Source organism: Neovison vison, chromosome 1 (genome assembly GCF_020171115.1).
Source record: "Neovison vison isolate M4711 chromosome 1, ASM_NN_V1, whole genome shotgun sequence".
NCBI classification, from domain to species: Eukaryota; Metazoa; Chordata; class Mammalia; order Carnivora; family Mustelidae; genus Neogale; species Neogale vison.
The window spans coordinates 236,923,007-236,941,809 of record NC_058091.1 but is presented as its reverse complement, the minus strand read 5'-3'; the positions used below and the strand labels follow the sequence as shown (position 1 = coordinate 236,941,809).

The following is an 18,803-nucleotide window of genomic DNA, read 5'->3' as shown; positions in this document are numbered from 1 at the left end:
AGCAAGAGCTATAGCTGGGATGAAATGGGGTAGTAGAAGCGAAACTTCCAGCACAGTATGCACTTAAAATACTTCCCAGGCCTCGGGGACAGTTTTCTTTGGCTGTTTTCACATATCTAGAATCAGGAAGTATGGCATTTTTTTCACAGTGGTATGTAAAATGATGGTGTATCTTTCAATTTATGATTTCTTACGTTTAATAAAACACTTCCGGAAGTAGACATCTAGTAAGAGGCAGTTGGGGTGTTTTGTGGTTATTCTACCTGTGGTAGATTCATGGCTCCATCAACGTCTGTGGGTTTCATTTTTGATTCCAGGTGGGTTGAGCCTTTTCCCTGGGGACAGAAGCCTGGCCCTGTCAGCGGAGGAGTCACTTCCACTGAGGGCAAGTCTTGGCTTGGCTACTACTCACCATGAGACCAGGGCTAGGTGCTGTCACCTCTTTGAATCTCAGTTCTCTCTCCTCTACAAGGGGGATAACATGTGAGGACAGAATGGCGTAGAGTCCTATAAAGGGCTGCATTGCATACACATTGAATAATGGTGATGACGAGACTAATAATTAAATAATAGCATTACCTTATATAACCAGATTACGTTTTCTAAGAAGTGTTATTATTTCTGAAATACCTGGGGAGCCCCACCACAAAACATCCAGCTTGGATTCTCAGCAGGAAGGGATCAAAGAACCCAAACCAGCGCTCCTATCTGTGCTGGTGTGTGTCTAGGACTGCGGCCTCACCTCACACGCTGTCCCCCCACTGCCATCCTCCTTTCCGATCCAGCTTTCCATCTCCCCAGCACTCCCTTCCTCTGGACTTTGGCCCCTCTGGACACATTACTTTAGGAACTATTTGCCTTGGGAAGATGGCTGGCTCATCTACCTTGGAAAAGACCACCATAAACCGTGGGGTTTCTCAAGCAACTTCTGACCCAGGAGCTTCCCCAGCGAGGTTCCTCTCTGTCCCATCAGCCCCCTGTCTCCTCTTGCACCATTGCTCCCTTTGCCCAGTGGTCTGCCTCTGTCCTTGCTGGGATTCCCTCAGTACCCGGCAGCCTACATGTAAGTGCATGATTTTCTCGAAGCCTCTTATCTCTACCTAATGAGTCTGGCTTATCAAAATCAGTCAAGATCTATGTTTATCACCAAGTAACTCACACACCAAGGCCTCCCCATATCTTGAGAGCTCCCTGGCATTTCCCATCCGAAGTTCTCCACAGTCTTGAGAGCATTGCATGGATTTCCTCTCCCAGTGGTAGAAACAGGTTTCCTCTGGGGAGTGGGGGGCTGCAGGGACTCCCAGGCAGATGGGCTCTACCAGCTCCTTTCTTTATCGCTGATACTTCTCCTCACTTCATGAGGACGCAAACTGGAACTAATGACTTTTCCCCAGGTTGGCCCTCTGGCAAACTTTCCTCTTTTGAGGTGAGACCCACCCCACCAATCTACCTTGTTCCATCTTGAATAGCTGATATGCCTCGTTGCATCAGTCCCAGGGTTAGGAAAACCCAGATTTTTAGGGTGTACCTTTGCCAACAGAATTGTACTGTTGCACAAGCCACTCTGGCATGGCATTTGATGAAAGTTCTCTGACATCGCTCGTTTCCCCTCGAGGTCTGGTCTTCATGGGGTTGGATCTGGAGCAGCACCGTGGGCCCTCCAGATACCCCTTGGGAAAGCTGTGGAATTAGGACTTTTCACTGGGTTTGCAACACAGTGGAATGACTCTCATGGTCTAAGGAGCATGCCAAAAAAGTCCTAGCTTCTCAGAACTTGTTTCTGCTCGCTTAAGAATCTTAAGGCCATAGTGCCTTGTGCTGGCTGGGTTGGGGCATAGGGCTTCATACAATGCAGCAGCACTGTGGCATCCTTGAATCAGAGACTGGCAAGCACAGTGTGTTAGACAAGACATATTTATCTGCCTTTCTGTCCATCTGTATATTCTCAGATGCGTCCCCCCCAAAATTGTGGCATTTAAGCCAGGCTGCGGAAGACAACATGGCATCATATAGGTGTCTAGACTACAGCAAGATGAGGCAGACTCAAGCCAGGGGTAGAAATAAAGTGAAGAAGGGCTGCCCACCTTGTATGCAGTTCTTACCCGGCTAATGGGGAGAGGCAGTGGAGAGAAACGAGTGGGCTTTCTCCCACTCCCAAATGGCCACACTACAGAGGTCTTCTCTTAGGGGGATTTGAAGACTGAAGCACCTTGTGCGGGCAGGTTTTGGAACCTGGGGCCACACTAGTCCAAGCTCTCCAGGGCTCTGCTCCCTGTTCATGCCCGCAGAGGATGGAGGAAGCGTGCTGGCTGGCCCTCTGGTGGCAGCCTGTGTACTGCCCTCTGGGCACCCAGCTTGTCCCTTTTCCCAGTCTCCCCATCCTGGCTCTCCACTTTGGCCCTGCTCCCATGGACTAGGATGCCACAAAGGTTCTGCGCACAAAGGCACGTCTGTCTGGAGCAGAGAAGGGCAGGCCCTCAGGGGAGGGCCTGGCCTCCACACCTCTCCCCTTAAGGAAACAAGACAGGTCCAGTCCAGTGAGTTGGGGAGAGGCTCTTGCCCTCGTTAAACATCTCACAGGCTCAGGCAGAGAGGCACAGTGACTGCGTGAGAGGAAGGTGCTCTGTTTTGGGCACTTGGTGCGACAATGCTATGTGAGAGGGGTGTGACACCACCCAAATCAAATCAGATTAAACCAGTCCGGAGACAACTAACTGCTGCCCAGTCCTTTGCTCCTCCATCAGTCAAAAATCTGTCCTCTGAAAATCTCCTCGATTTCCTAATTAATACACATAAGAGAAGACACTAACCATTCTGCATTTGTAGTCTCTCCGAGACTGTGATTTACAGAGTGACTTTGAGCTTCACTGTGGCTGTCACTGTTCCCATGCACTTATTTGAGCTACCCTTAGTTAAGGATTTGACAAATGACAGGAACTTAACATAGGAATCGCCAGATACCTCAGGGTGTGGGTACGCAGGATGGAGGCAGGAATGGAGAGGCTGTTCACCGACAGAGTAGACATAAGCAGGAGAATCCCACTCTACAGAGCAGAGGTGAGCTCCCTGCGGCACGGCGAGGGCCTCATCGGAAAGGAGTCACCCACCCATTCAGAGCTGAGAGTGGGGCAGGCAGTGGGGGTAGGGCTCGGTGGAGAGGGCAGGTGCAGGACAGTCAGAGCAGAGGGAAGAGAGAATCTGCAAGGGAGAACAACCTGGAACCTGAACAGAGCAGTGGACAGAGGCGGCTACCCTGGCGGGCACTCTGCATTCTCAGATCCACGATATAAGAGTTCTCTCAGGGAAGCCACAGGAGACAGGCCCAAGGCACAGGGTCACAGCATTCAAGGGGGAAGCTGTTGTTGGTCCATGCTGCGCAAACTTCAGAGGCTCAGAAGGTGGAAAATGGAAGACAGAGCTGAAGGATCAGCGTCGTGCCTCTAAGCTCTGTTGTTCTAATTACGCCTTACGCTGTCACTGAGTCCCTTCTTCTGGAGGAGGATCCGGATGCCATGGCCTCCATTACCAGAAACTTTCCACGGCTTTCCACTTCCTAGACAGTCAGGCCCAGAGTCTGTGGCAAAGCATTTCAGTGACTCCACATCTGGTCTTAAAAGCACCCCTTCTCCTACATCCTTCCCCATCCCATCAGTCCGTGGCTCTCCCTCTCCTTGTTGCATGCCAGGGACTCTCACGCCTTAATGGTTGGTGTAGGCTGTTCCTTCAGCCTGGAAGGTCCTTTCCCCCACCCCCATCGCTGCTAATTACAACTCTTCTTATCCTTCAAGGCCTCTGTCGAATGCTACCTCTCCTGCAAAGCCTTTCATGATATCTCCAGGAGGTAGGGTCCTTCCTCCCTTCCAGGACCCATGGAGTGATTTGTCTAGCAATTACTCCATTCTTTCTAGGATTCCATAGAGCTGGTAGCTTGTCTCTCCCCTCTGCTAGCTTATGTATGAGAGCAGAGGACATGTTCTATCTTTGAATCGCCCACAGCATGAGCTCGCATGCACAGAAGGCAGTCAACCAATACCAGCAAAGCGTATGAAGGGAGAAGTACTCCAGAGCAGGAGTGGCTGGGAGCTCTACCATTTCCCACTATTTGTTTGGAAATTCTGGGGTGCCTCATAGTTATTTGGCCTTAGGGGTTCGCTCTGTAAATAAATATCTTGGCCCAGCAGTGCATTGCCTTACAAGCACATGTGTTACCCATGATCTCTAGAGCCATTTTGATAGTGAGGATACACTCTTATACCTACACGAAGATTTTGCTGAGTATTGCCTGGAGTTAAAGAAAAATGGAAAAACTTAGCCTGGCCATCAGAAGTGCTTTGTCATTATGTGCTATCCCTGATGGCAGTTTAGAGAAAGCCCTAGACAGTTCCACCAGGATTATAAACATATTTCAAGAGCCATGAATTAGGAGGATAAAGTTTCCCAAACACTCAATTTACAAACTCAAAAAGCATCTGTTCATTCAATCATCTATCTTTTCCTTCTGCCCCTCCACATGGGCTCTGATAGTATTTAGATGTAATGAATATCCTGATTTATTTCTCAACAGCTTGCTGTCTGTAAGGAAAACATATATTCAAGAAATACATTCAGCAAGGTTCAGTGAGCACCTACTATGTGCCAAGAGTGTGTCTGGGTTAACGATGTACAATACACGAGTCAGGGTAGTTCTTTCTGCAGTCTGTGTTTTACGGGTTAGATATTTTCTGTTTTGTTATATAAAACTGAGAACAGTTTAGGACTGCTGTTGACAGTCCTGCCTTTTTTTTTTTCCTACTTTGTTTTTATTTTAGGATAGACATTTATAAAACATAGCTGGCTAAATGCTAAATGCAGCTGTGAACAACAGAATTTAAATATATCTCTAATCCAACAAACCTGGTTTTTGGCAAGGAAGGGGAAAAAAAGTTAATTGTTTTTTAATTTAGTCTTACACACACACACACACACACACACACACACACACACAAAGAGTAGAAGGGTAATATAGCCAAAGGGTAATAGTGAATGATTTTTTTTTAAGTTCATTTTACTTGGATTCTGCACTATAGATTGGACAGGAGTTTTCCAAAACATTCAACCTGTGAGAAAAGTCTTCCTCTATTTTCATAATGATAGAAACCACCCTTTTCTGAGCATTCATTCTAGGCTGGGCAGGTGGCTTAAGAGAGCTTTGCCTGACTTGCCTCACTGCACCCTCTGGGGTGTATGCCATTTACGCATGAAGAAACTAAGGCTCAGAACAATGAACTCGCCTGCAGTCACACTGTCAGTGAGGGATAGGACCAGAACGTACAGCGAGCTGCCTGACTTCAGGGCCCACATTGTAGCCACAACTGGGATTTTTCTTAACCTACCTGCATTGCGACACAGTGGCACCAAAACATACTTGAGAGGTGAGTAATGACAAGACTGGGAAAATGGAGAGTATTGTAAATGCCATTGCCTTTGCTTTCATTCTGAAGGACAGATGCCAGAAATATGCTAGCTGCTACCCAACAGAACCCCCTGGATAAGTGTCTTTCTCTGTTCTGTATTTCAATACATAGTCATTTTCTCTTTAATAGTAATATAGATATGCATACATGTTTTTTAGAAGGAAGTTCAGTAAAGCATTATTAATATTAGTACTACAAACTGAATATCTGGTAATAGAGGGCCCATTAAGTAAATTGTAGGGAAATGCACTGCGACTGTGAAGAATTCTTTTTTAAAAGAATGTAAAATGGAATGGAGAATGCCCGTGATAAAGTGAAAAAGTAAGTTAAAAGTCTATAAATACTGTATGATCCCATTTTTGTTTAATACACACATGCTGTCTGTATGCATCAATAGACAGGGAGGTAGATAGAGATGGACACACAGAAACACAGGAAAAGGACTAGAAAAATATTAATATCACCATTATTTTAATAGCGATCATCTCTGGACAATGGGTAAACTGTTTTTCTGGAATTGGCTACCTTTCCCATAGTGAAATGTATTAATGATGTAAAGATAATAATTTTAAGTAACACGTACTCATTAACCCAACAATTTCAGTAAACAATTTTTGAGTATCCACTATGTACCAGGTACTGTGTGTTCCAAACATTAGAAAAGAAAATACAGACAAAAAGGAAAATCTGCTGATATCCCTGCACCACTCACATTCTGGACGATCTCCTTCCAGACTCTTTCCGTGCAGTTTTTGGAACTGAGGAGTCAAAGAGCAGGCAGCCCGGCGCCCTGGTCAATAGGAGTTCGTTCAGCCAGTCGGGGCCAAGCAGCCCCCAAGCCCCAACTCTGCCACTTGGACCAACAGACGACACTGCCCGTAAGCTTTAGCTCCGTTCCCAGTGACCAGGACTAAGAGTGGTACCCGCCTCACCCGTCTCTCGGAGGATGCAGTGAGTTACAAGTAAAGTACCTGAGGTACATAGTAAGTCATGTTATTATTATTGCTGTATGTAGAACAGATACGCTGCAATTCTGCTTTGTTTTCCTTCTCCTTTCTTCCCAAGAGTGTAAATAGTTGTGCTTCTCTTGGACAGCAGAGACCCCTGTTTGGGTCCTTTGGGAGTATAAAGTGACCTTTGACTTTTGTGTGCAGGTGAGACCACCCAGTTAAAGCCTTTTGGCCTCATACCCAAGCCAAAGCTGTAAAGGACAGAGAGAGGGGCCATGGTGGAGAAGAGCTTGCGTGCGCCTTTCAGAAAATCATGGGAGTCAGTGCTGGACAAAAATCTTACTTAACTGGGTTTGGAAACCTAATAAATCTGGCGAGTTATAGGCAATAGGACATCTAAACTTTCATGGCTGATTCTGACCACTTCTTGCCTTTGAGCCTTGGTGTTCTATTCTGTCTTCTGAATGGGGGTACTTAGGGCTCTTGGGAAGGACAGTGGCCCAGTGGCAGGCTCATTCTTGGAAGAACCTGCCTGTTTCTAGCCGTGGCATGTCCTGGCTGCAGCCTGGCCACCATCATCTCCTTTCTGCACAGTTCTGAGGCCTCTGAACTCGTGCCCTGCCTTCCCTCCCACCCCTCTTAGGGTCTGTTCTCCACTCACAACCCGATAAGCATCTTAAAATGTCCATCATTGTATGTTACCTCCTAATTTTAATCCCCAGTGACTTTCCACCACCCTCAGACAAAAGCCCCAACTTTCGACATGACTCCACATCTCTGTGTGATCTGTTCTTTGCATGCTTCCCCATTTTGAGCACATCTTCCCCCTGTCCACGGTGCTTGAAGTATCCTGGCCTTCTGTTGGAATTCTAGAACACACCATCCACTTGCACACCTCAGGACCTTACCCCTATTCTTCCTTCCACACAGAATATTCTTGGCCTTACTCTTTGCTTGTGTGATGCCCCTCGTTCTTCCAGCCCTCTCTTCTGTGCCACGACCTTAGAGGGGCTTTCTCTGGCTACCTAATTTGTCACAGCTCTTCTTGTTGGTGCCTTGTTTGTCCCTTTTCTAGACTTGGCCTGAACAAATGTCTACGATTTCACATATTCATTTGTTGGCTTACTTGGTGTTTGTGTCTGCGTGCTCAGCCTGCCTGTCCCCGGTGTTCCCTACCCTTTGAGAATATAAGGTCTCCGAGGGCAGGGACTGTATCTTTCCCTTTGTTGCCATGTCCTCTGGCAGAGGCCCTCTGAGAGAAGGTGCCCAATAAATATGAAGGGAAGTGAGAGAAGGAAGGTGGGAGGAAGGAAATCTCCGAAAAGGGGGATGCTTTTCCAGGCAGTCCAGTTCCCTGGGAATGTGGGCAGTGTGTCTTGCTCAGCCCTAGCATTACTGTGCAAGTTTAAAAATAAAACCCCTGGGTGGAGTGAGAAGCCTTCAGAGAGGATGGGGGAGAGATAATGAGAAACATGAGCAGCCAACGCAGGCCCAGCAGGATGTGGGACTGGCCAGGAAGAGAAGGGGACCTTGACTCCGGGGAAACACTGACTTTGGGGGTGTAATACTCTGACGAATGTAGGACTCCTAATTAGTCACCGAGGTCTTTCTCTTGATCTGCAGTATAAGAAGACTTTAAAGTCACCAATTCAGCCTCTGCTTCCATCCTACAGTAAGACATGTTCAGAGCTCTTTTGAAGAGATGTTCTTTATCCTCGCTGAAACAGGGGCCTCCACACCCCACATCTGACTGCCGTTCCATCAGAAGAAGGAAAGGCCAGGAGGTAACAGAGGCAATTAAGCCTGCTTTGGCTCACCCTCCCCCTGACCTTCCCCAGGGCCTGTCCCAGCGTGGGATCTGAACCTCCCACCACAGTAGGGCCCCGGCCAGACATCCTAAGGTATATCCGCCCTCCAAAGGCTTGGCTCAGTTCTGGGGCAGCGTAAGTCAGGGAGGGTCAGGTCAGCGGATCACTAGAGACAACTCGGACATTGCCTTGGAAACGCTCTCCCCCGATGTGCGCTGCCTCCATTTGGATCCACCCTGAACCAGCTGTGTGTTCAATCCTCGGGCCTCAGTGGGAGGTGGAGAGGCATCTGGGGAAGGTCAGAGTGGGTCAGGAAGGGGTCCCCCTCCTTTAAGGAAGACCATGAATCTTCAGGCCTTCGTGAGAAGTCTGACATCCCAGGAGAGCAGCGGGCTAAAAATCCATAATCTGGTTCTGGCCCTGGTGGTGCGAGGATGGGCTGAGCTGAGTGCAGGGGCTGCCAGCATCCCCTCCTTCAGACCATGACCTGGACCCCTTCCCATAATCCATCTCTCTGCACTGCTCCAGAAGCCAAGTGATGTGCTCATGGTCACCTGGTGCAAGCAAATATTGGCAAGCCTTTAACACATTGATCGCCGCTGGGTTTTTTTCCATATCCACAGCTATGTGATGGTCAGGAAGGCCACAAAGGAAGGAGTATAGAGAAGGACAGCTGGAGCTCTACACGCCGTGCTTAACCTCCAACCCACTCTCTAGAGGCAGCTCTTATCGAGAAGGAGCCCAGAGCATAAAAAGGACCGGTTTCTTACACAAGGTCACGCAGTGGGGAGGGATGGGGCAGCGGACGGCCTCAGTGCAAAAGCCAGGCCAGGCCAGCCTATGCCAGCCTGTCCCTTTCATCCCAGCAGTTGGATTTTCAAATGACTTAAGCTCAAAGTCCTAGACCAGGGCCCTAGAGCAGTATTTGTGAGGAGTCTGTGCCCTGAAGAACCTCACAACTCTGGATGGGTGGGAATCCCAAAGCCATTATGTGAACTGAGCAGAAGGAGGCTGCTGAAGTTGACTCCAGTAATTGTTGGAAACGCCCACAGCCTCAAAGTACTGAACAAGTAGCCTGCGTGTATTTCATGTTCAGCTCTTTAAGTGCTCTGTTGCTTTCTTGGCTAGTTCTAGGTTCCTGACACAAGGATTTTATTTATTTTTATTTTTAAGGATATTTTATTTATTTATTTGACAGAGAGAGACACAAGCAGGGGGAGTGGGAGAGGGAGAAGCAAGCTTCCCACTGATCAGGGAGCCCAATGGGGGACTCAGTTCCAGGACCCTGGGATCATGACCTGAGCCGAAGGCAGATGCTTAACAACTGAGCCACTCAGGCGCCCCTGATACAAGGATTTTAAAGTGCTGAGAAAGCACAGGGTGATAACTGAACCTTGAAACAATAACAAAAAATTGATGAAGAAACAGTAGGACAGCAGATGACCTTCATGTCCCAGGAACATTTTCTTAGATCAATTAAATTCTTACAAAGCATTCTAAAAAAAGCCTTAGCCAGACTACAGACTTGTCAATAATTATATTTTATTGGGAAAATACTGTGTTGTGTGTTACATCCTAAAACCTTTTTGGTGCTTTACACGGACTGTTTCACTTGAGTTTCAACCCAGCCCTACGAGAGAGCAGCACCCAACGTTGACAATGTCATGCAGAACGGACTTAGCCTCTATTGACACCCATACTTGTGGCAACAACCCCAGAAAACAGGTGCCCCTGTTCTATTTCACAGAAATGGAGAAGTTGTGTAACTTGGCCAGGGCCATGCATCTGTTGATTCAGAGCCAGAATTCAAAGCCAGCCCTTCCCCGGAGTCCATGTCTTTCGCCATTTTGCTCCCCTACCACTGGGCAGCACAGACTGTCAGTCTGAACTAATGAAAGGGTAATGGGAGCAGTGGTCAGAATTGGAACCATGAGATGAATCTTGGGCTTCTCTGTTGACTCTCTCTCCAAGGAACTTAGGACTCTGCTTCTGGAGCCCTCAACAAAGTCATCCAGGACCAGCTCAGGAGAACGAAGCAAGTTTTCTGTAGCCACCTAGGCAAAGATTTTGTGCATGCTCCTCTAATTTAAATTCTTTATCACCAAAGCCTGAGAAGCCTGGGCCAACCCAGCCCATGACCCTGAACTGGGAGAATGTTCTCTGGGCTGCAGACTTGCTCTGTGTGGGCTCTAGGGAGTGACTGGAGCCTTCATCTCAGCTCTCCCCTTGTTGCCATTTCTAACTCTGACAGAGATCCTGAGGAAGGACAAGAAGACTTTCATTTTCTAGAGGTTCTTTATGACCCCAGAAATACTGGTGCAGCTTCTTGCACACATTGATTAACCAAAGCAAACTGCTTCTGTTCCTACCTGACTGATGGTTCCAGCTGCCTCCGTAAGTGCAAGGGCCGGAACTCACTGGATCAATGTTTCCCTTCTAGGTGCCTGACATCACTGCTTTGCCTTTGATGCCCATCAGCCAAAAGACGTTATCCGTCTCTAAGCATGAACAATACAATGAAGCTGAATTTTCCAGGCAACCAGAGTGAGTTCTCTGAAGAGGTGAGACCAGGCTGGCTAAGCCAGATTTGGTGGCATATGGCTTGGGGACCTATGAGGGGTGTGTTCCCCTAAGTCAGGGTCGGAGGTGCTTGGTGCAAACTTGTCAGCTTTGCCTTCAGATGTGATGCACCCCTTTCTAGAGCTATGAGGAACAACAGACTGGGAGATCCCACCGCTGGCCTTGGCCTTGGCTTTCCCACTCCAAGACTGAATGATTCACTCATTCATTCATTGGGCCAGTATTTGTTGAGCTCCTGCTTTGTGGCTAGGCTCTGTCTTAGGGATACAGCGCGAAACAAGATGAACGAGCTTCTGCCCTTGTGAGGCTCATGTTCTAGTGGGAAAGATGGGCAACAGTAAGTCTTGGGAAAACTGAAAAGTAGAGACTGGGACAAGTGCCATGAGAGGGAGAGACAGGAAAGAAAGCCTCTTTGGGGAGTTCCCAAGAGAGGTGAGGCCCAAGGGTGAAAAGATCTGCTATGTGAAGAACAGGGGGAGCATTCCAGGCAGATGGAACAGCAGTCGTCAAGTCCGAGAAGCAGGCAAGGACATGGCACCACAGAGGAACAGGAAAGAGGCCGGTGAGGCTAGAGTGGGGGTGTGTGTGTGAGAGGAGCAGAGTCAGGATCTTGCTCCTCAAGAGGTCTTGGGCTGCTTACTCACCTTCCTGAAAATCCCCTCTCCTCCGAAGTGTGCTCTGCTTGCTCCAAGAACTTACCCTTGCTTAGCCACATCCAGTCCCTCTTCAGAAAGAACAAGAAGAGTGTTCTTTTTGTGGCAGGTGGGGCCTGTCAAAGGCATGGCTCTAGTTTTACCCGGCGACTCTTGTGGGGATGGTGCCCACAAGGACAGGCATGGATGAGAAGTGTCCCAGCGGTGGGCATGGTGTGTTGTTGCGTTAGCAGGCTTGCTGCTGCTCCCAGGAACTCAGCAATAAGGCAGCATTTGGCTTTGCCCTGCTTCTTTCAGAGGGTTCTCTGCCTGCTCTCACCCCTGATAGCCTCAGGGGTCCTTCTGGGCTTCCTGCCCTTATGTAGTTCCCTTTCACAACTGGAATCTCTGCCCTTCTCAGCAGCCCGATGGAATCATTGCCTCTGGAATGCATGCCTGCTCCTGTTGCTTCAGGCAAAGCATGTAAGCAGAGAGCTTGTATTCTGAGGCCTCTCTTTGTCCTCCAAGGGATGCTGAACAGGGGGCTGCCCAGTCAACCCATCCAAGGTGCTCAGCTTGCTATCACAGACAGGAGAGAACTGTCCCTATTTGACCCTTTCCAGTGGGACGGTGACAAACACCTAGAATGTTGCAGGTAGACCACAGCTACAATTTTTTGGAGGTCCTGGAACTTATCCCTAGAGGCAGTGCAGCCAACCCCAAGTCTGCGAGCTCAGAAAACCTGATGTCTGGCTTCAGGGTGGACCCACTGCCAAACCACCCCATCAGCATCTCCATCCCAGCATTCCCTTTGTTGAAAGGAGTTTTCCCTATATAGGATCACTTCCTTCTCTGGCCTTCTGTGGTTCTCGTTTGAAGAACCTAAATTGTCAGCACGGCTGCCATTGTCCAGACCCCTCCTGGGCCTTGAACTCTGGCTGTCTCCTCTTTCTTACTCCTTGCATTCTAGCCACACTGGCCTTTCCTCCACTCCTTGGCAATGCCACACTTCCTCATCCCAGGTGACCTTGGCAGTACTCTTCCCTCCATCTGAAACACTCATCCCTCACCCAGTGGGCCCTTGCCAGTCCTTTACTTCTCAACCCAGGCATCATGAACTCACCAAAGCTTTTCCAGACCCCCTGACTGGGTCAAGTAGTGCATTTGTTTTCCTGAGACACTCAGAAGTACTGTGTGCTTGAGGTCTCTATCCCTATCTGACCTGCAGCTTTCCTGAAGGTAGGGACCATCCATTCCAGGCTCTGTTCTACCCCAGTGTTCAACATGCTTCCTGGCACACAGGTGGCCTCCCACAGCGGGGTGGAATGGACTTGTCATGGGCATGAATGACCCTCAAGTATCCCCCATCCCATTCCCCATTTTCTCTCCTTTTCCTCTTCCTGCCTCTTTGTTTCTTTACTTTCCCTTCCTGCTTCCCTCCTCATCCTTGCTATTCATTCCTTCTTCCTTCCTGGGACCTGGACCTGCCTATGACTCCCATGAACAGTGTTGAAGAACAGTCATGAACAACAGAAGAATAGGCGTGAGTTAAGAGAGAACGTTGTCGTAGCTTGCTGTAATGTGCTGGCCTCAAACTAGATCACCCCAAACTCAGGGGCTGCGGGAAGAATGTAGGTTCCCACTGTACTAGTCTGCTAGGGCAAGTACCATGACCATGGCTCAAGCAATAGGAGAACATTGCCTCGCAGTTCAGGGGGCCGGAAGTCCAAAACCAAGGTATTGGCAGGGCTGGTTCCTTGGGAGAGCGGCAAGGGAAAGAGCTGTTCTAGGGCTCTCTCCATCTTATAGATGGCAGCTGGCTCTTTCTGAGTCTGGGAGGGAGGGATTCATTCCAGGCCTCTGTTCCTGACTTGGAGATGCCCTCTTTTGCCTGTGTCTTCATGTCATTGTCCCTCTAGATCTGTCTCTGGGTCCCAGTTTCCCCATTTATAAGAATGTCAGTCACACTGGATTAGGGCCCACCCTAATGAAGTCATTTGGATTGATTTCCTCTGTAAAGGCGGATCCAGATTAGGTCACGTTCTGATATTCTGGGGGTTAGTATTTCAGCATATGCATTTAAATAGAGGACACAGTTCAGATCATAACACCTGCCTTTCACCTGTCCACTGCCCCGATCCTTTTTGATTTACAAAGGAGAAAAAGGTAAGGAAGCACAGGGACACATCTTCTGAGGAAGTTATGTGGGAGCCTGGGAACAGAAGTGGACAAGAGAGGATTGTGAACCAGAGAAAGACCCCCAAGAATGAAAAGGGAAAGGCTGAACTGACAAGCAGCTAAAACCCCAGTTGTTGCCTGGCCCAGAGGTTTCCTGCTGCTGCTCTGGTTATAGGCTCATCCTACCTTCACACCCAGATCAGTCGCTTACTAGCAGTGGCGACTTGCCCCTCCTTTATAACAGGTGGGTAGTGAGTGCTGTTAACTGATAAGACTGCTCCGAAGACTGATGGAGGGACCAGCATGAAGGGTTTGCCACTGTGTCAGGCACAGAGTAACTCAAGGTTCAGTGGGTGTGGTGTCATCGACCTTACTGCCAGTGGGGGCAGGTCCCAGGAAAATTGTCATTTGGGAAGAAGGTGATTACAAGGAAGAGGCTGATGGTCACTGAGGCCAAATGACTCTTGTGTTCTCATTCACAGTAAGAGCCCTGATCAGACTTCAGCTGTGGCCTGTGGACCAAAGTCAGAATCACCTGGGCCCCACCCAGGAAATGCAGAATCCTGGGGCCCTCAGCGGCCTGGCTAAATCAGGACCTCTGTGGGAAGGACCTGGGTACCTGATCTTTTAAATAAGCTCCCTGTGATTCTTATGCATGTGAAAGTTTGCAAACCACAGATCCTGAAGAGACAGAGATGAGTCTTGTCCAAAGGACCACTTATATCTACACAGCCCTGGCGTAAGGCAAGCATGCCCCTCACACCTGCCGTCCTCGCCAGCATTCCTGGACAAAGTCAGAGAGGTGGTCTGGAGCAACTGTGCAAAAGCCAGGCAGAGTGCCTAAAACACAGTAGGGGCTTAGGAAAACACTAGCAACCAGCACAGAAGCCCTTCAATTTCTGAATGCTCTGAGATGCAAGTAGAACTCCACGCCGGAGCCAGAGCACCTCCATGCTGTCCCAAAGGTGGCCCTGGTGGTCACTCACAGAGTGTCACTTTGGACTTGGGAACAAATGGGCTTGGGACAGCCTTTTCAGACCTGCCATTCAGTAGTAACAATAGCAGATACTCACATAGTACTCACTATAAGCCAGGCACTGTGCTAAGAGCATGATTCATTTGATCCTTTCACCAACAAGGATGGGAGCTTATTACCCCATCTTACAGACGACGAAACTGAGGCCCAAGGCCATGGCATGTCTGAACATGAACCCCAGGAACCTCAGCAGCAGAATCTATGCACTTGGCCACTATGTTAGGCTGCCTCTCTTAAGTAGTGATATTTAAGAATCAGACCATTGCTGTTCCCTTCCTTCCTCTTTTCTCCCTCAAGGCCACTAACCTAGATGTTTGCCCTTGTCCTCATACCTTGGACTCTGCCTCCCAGCTGAGTTGGACATCCTGTCAGTCCAGGCCCATCCTCCATTAGCTGCCCACCCAGGTAGGTGTCCTCCCTTCTCTGTGGTTGAGTGGGCTTGATCCAGTGGTACCTTGAGATGGGACACCTTGGGAGTACCCCATGAACATCGGTTGATCAGCAGATCCTTTTTTAAGGAAAAAAAAACTCACTCGCCTATAATTTGTGTCATGTGTGGGTGTTAAGTTTACCTAACAAATGACTGCAGATTATTTTTCTAGTAGCTTAAATGAAGGAGTATTGCATTAGCCAAGCCACACCTCTTTGATGAAGTACAAGGGGCATGACTTCCACTGTGCACCATCTCTGCTTCCCAGAAGCTGGCACAGCAGGCCTGGTAGTACCCTGACCCTCCGAGGCTGACTCAGGGTCCAGTGAACACCTGTCAGCAGAGTCAGCGAGCAGCCCCTCTGTCCTGGGATCAGGCATCCCTGTACTAAGGGCGGACGAGCGTGTGATGTCCATCTACCGTCACCACAACAAATACAGTCATCACCACTGATGCTCCCCGCCTGTGATGTCACACCACCAAAAGAAGCAGATAGTGCCTCATTGGGTCCTTTTAGCAACCAGGCGAGCCATCTGTGTATGGCACCTTACAAGAAGCTCTATGTTTCCTCCCTTAATTGTTTACGCATTAACTTCACTCTTGATTAAGCACCTCATTTGCAGATCCATTTACTCATACTAAAAAAGGCAGGGTCAACAGAAGTGAGTCTCCAGTGTTCACCGGTGGCCCTGGCAGCAACTGGATGATCTTGCCTTCAGATATACAATCTCAAAAGGGGACTTTCCTCAGAAGCCCTCAATGACCAACACAAAGAAAACAAAGGAAAAGGGAATTTGTGACTGTGAATCACAGGCTCCACCAAAATCCACACTCATTCACCCAGACAGCCCCAGTACCCTGACAGCCGACACTTCACTGGACACCACTTTGCAAAGCCAGGCTCGTTTCTTTTCAACCCTTTGCCCCCATCAGGCTGGCTCAGCCCCACGCAGCACCCAGTTTGTCCTCTGCCGGATGATTGCCTTCCCACTGGTGTGCACAGAGCTAAATCATAAACAATCAATCCCTGTGGGGAACGAAAGGGAAAGTGCCCAAGCAGAAAAGAATGCAGAGAAGTGGGGGTGGATTGAAACAGCAGGAGAAAGCACGGAGTGTTTACATTCTGCCAAGTCACAGAGGGAGTGCTTGGACCCGGTGCCCAGATAAGGTGGGTTCCTCTGGGATCTCTGAAAAAATGGGTGCTTGATTGAATGCCTGAATTCTGTCCCAGACCTGGAAGTCTGAATTAATCAAGTGCTCCTCTCTAAAAGCCTTGCATACTTTGGGCATGGAATCGTGATGTGGGTGTGGCTAGCCATTCGCGTACGTTCTCTTTGGGTGTCTGTCTGCAGGGCTACAGAGAGGAGGATATGATTTTCAAAGAAGATCAGAAGAAGGTAAGGAATAATCCAGGTGGCTGGAAGGGCCATCAGAATACCAGCCTGTCCTCTCCCATTCAGCTAATCCTATATTGCAGCCTGACTTTCCTACCAAAATGCTAACAAAACCTGAGGTGCCCAGCCATTGAACAGACTTCCTGAGGCAGCTGAATGTCCAGGCTCCCCAAGGGGGTGAGTGTGCCAGCCAGACTTACTAAAGCCACAGATTTTGGCTTCTGCCGAACCAAAGGGCCACATCCAGCACTTTGGTAAATGAGAACATTCTGTCCCCTCCAGTCCTCACCAGCCCGGCAGCCTGGAGGAAGGAAGGTGCTGGGCAGCATGGGGCATGATTATTTTTACGGTGTCTAAACTCTAGGTGCTATTTTTACCTGCCTGTGCCACCAGCAAGCCCTTCCCCCAGAGCAGTCTGCAGCCCGGCTTCAGTCCAGCCAGAGGGGAGCTTCTGGGTGTTCCGTGCCGGACAGCTGCTTCCAGTAGGATCGGCTTCAAACATCCTACTGCCTTCACTTTCTCCGATTTTTTTCCCCCTTTCTGTGTCATTGTTGTCCTTGCACTTAGACACACACACACACACACACACACACACACGCTCAGCTCTGCATATAAGCTGCTCTTTGTTTCCTAGAACAGACGCTCAGAGTCTTACCTGAAAAACTTGCAGGCTGAGACTGTGCTTCTCTCTCCAAGAAGAAGGGGAATCCGCAGGGTGTCGCCCACTCTGTGTCGCGGTCGCTGTGCCGTCGCGGCTTCCCGGAGCAGCCCGCACCACACGCTGGCTCTCTGGACTGCTCGGCTGCTGCAGCTCTGTGTGGGGAGAGGGGACGGGCCGTGGCATGCACATCAGGGTGCTGGTCCGCCTCCAGACACCATGCCACAGAGCCGGCTACCAGTCCCGCAGGCCTATGTGGGAAGAAGCGGGGCAGGCTGGGGGTGCCGAGAATGGCAGCCTCTGGATCTCTCTCTGGCCTCATTGATCAGCAGAGGGGACCCGCCTTCAGACAACAGCCCACACGGACCCCACCCACAGGGACACACACAAAGCTCTACGTGCCCCCAACACGGACAGCCAGCAGCAGGCCCAGGAATGCAGAGCTATTGGCCGGCAGAGAAGGGGGGCAGAGACAGCAGATGGCAGCAGCAACTGTCCTGGGTGTTATTCTAGCGTGGTTTGTCTTGGGGCAAATGGCTGAGCTGAATGGACTACTGGCCTGTCTGAGCAGAATCCTGTTTATTTGGAAGTCTCAGTCGCCAGGGAAACAGCAGGTCGTGGCTCAGAGAGGCTACTCTGGAATCAGAAGGCTACTGGATGAAAGAGTCCTTTTCTGTTCTGTCATCTGGCATCCCTGCACAGGGTGTAAGTGTCTGTGTGTGGCAGAGTGTGTGTGTGTGTCTGTCTGTCTGTGCCATTCCTAGAGCCAAGCCTTAAAGAGGGCATGATGCAAAGCCATTCAAGGCAACAGCCATCGATGCTAGGGCTGGAAGGGGCTGCAGAGTGAGCATTTCTGTTATTCCTTACCCGTGGTCGAGCCCGTCACTGCTGAGCTAGGCAAGTGAAGCCTCAGGTAAGCCCAGCTCCCGGTGTGGGGATTTCATTAAAGGACCTCGGGCATCATCTTTATGCCACTGGCCAGGACAGCATGAGGAAGGGAGGAAGCTGAGGGTACAAAAAGCTCTTTGGCTAGAAGGTAGGGAGTGAAGCTGGAAATTGGATTGAGAGGATACCCATCAGGAGGTATCTTTGAAGAGACTAAATGGAAACATGATTAATGGTTTCCTATAATTGATGAAGAGTCCCTCCTCCTTAGGTAGGTATTTGAGCGTGTGTGTGTGTTTGTCTAAGCCTACCCACCTTGATGATTCAGACAGACAGGTACGGATTGACCTGTGAGAACTAGAAATAGGCTCTCCGTTCTCCACTTCCCCTTGGAAGGTGGAGGCGGGAGCCTGTTCTCCAGGCGCATCGTGTAGCATCTAACGCGTTCTGTGGTAGCATCCGGGGAGCCATTTTTGTGCCTTCTGAGGGGATGAGTCCAGAGAAGCTCATCCTCTGAGACAGAGACCCTAGAAGCACAAACATCACTTAAGTCCAACCACGGGTGAGCCGCAGCTCTCCTGAAAGGGGCTTGAAAAGTACAGAAAAAGTTGATTTCACCAAATCTTACTCACTGGAACCTCCGTGAACTGCCATGTCTACATACTCATAGGCACTCATAGTTTGCTTTACAAAATAATCATCTTCCTGAGGATCTGCTCATTGCCGAAGGGCCTTCTGAAGCCCAGAGAGATAACAATATTGCAGACAACCATCTTCTCAATACTGAAGAAGTAGTATG

The 18,803-nt window shown here is 49.3% G+C and overlaps 1 protein-coding gene and 2 long non-coding RNA genes across 5 annotated transcripts in view; 2 read left to right on the top strand and 1 right to left on the bottom strand.

The window, feature by feature from the left end:
• The window catches only part of LOC122889907, a 58,366-nt gene extending 52,084 nt beyond the window's left edge, over positions 1-6,282 (top strand). Inside the window, exon 3 of the long non-coding RNA XR_006380995.1 lies at positions 6,188-6,282. This is a non-coding gene — a long non-coding RNA (uncharacterized LOC122889907). The remainder of the gene's footprint in view (positions 1-6,187) is intronic.
• Positions 1-18,803, bottom strand: part of FGF1 (fibroblast growth factor 1) — a 98,133-nt gene that overhangs the window by 70,794 nt on the left and 8,536 nt on the right. For 2 of the 3 annotated variants that reach the window (XM_044225416.1, XM_044225382.1), the window contains exon 2: positions 17,117-17,274. The gene's annotated coding sequence lies outside the window, so the exon portion shown is untranslated. Of the gene's footprint in view, positions 1-17,116; positions 17,332-18,803 lie in introns of those variants that run through there. The other variant, XM_044225391.1, reaches the window with a different exon arrangement.
• On the top strand, positions 8,117-15,036 carry LOC122889912. Its single transcript, XR_006380996.1, has 3 exons — positions 8,117-8,187; positions 10,652-10,772; positions 14,935-15,036. It is a non-coding gene; the product is annotated as an uncharacterized LOC122889912 (long non-coding RNA).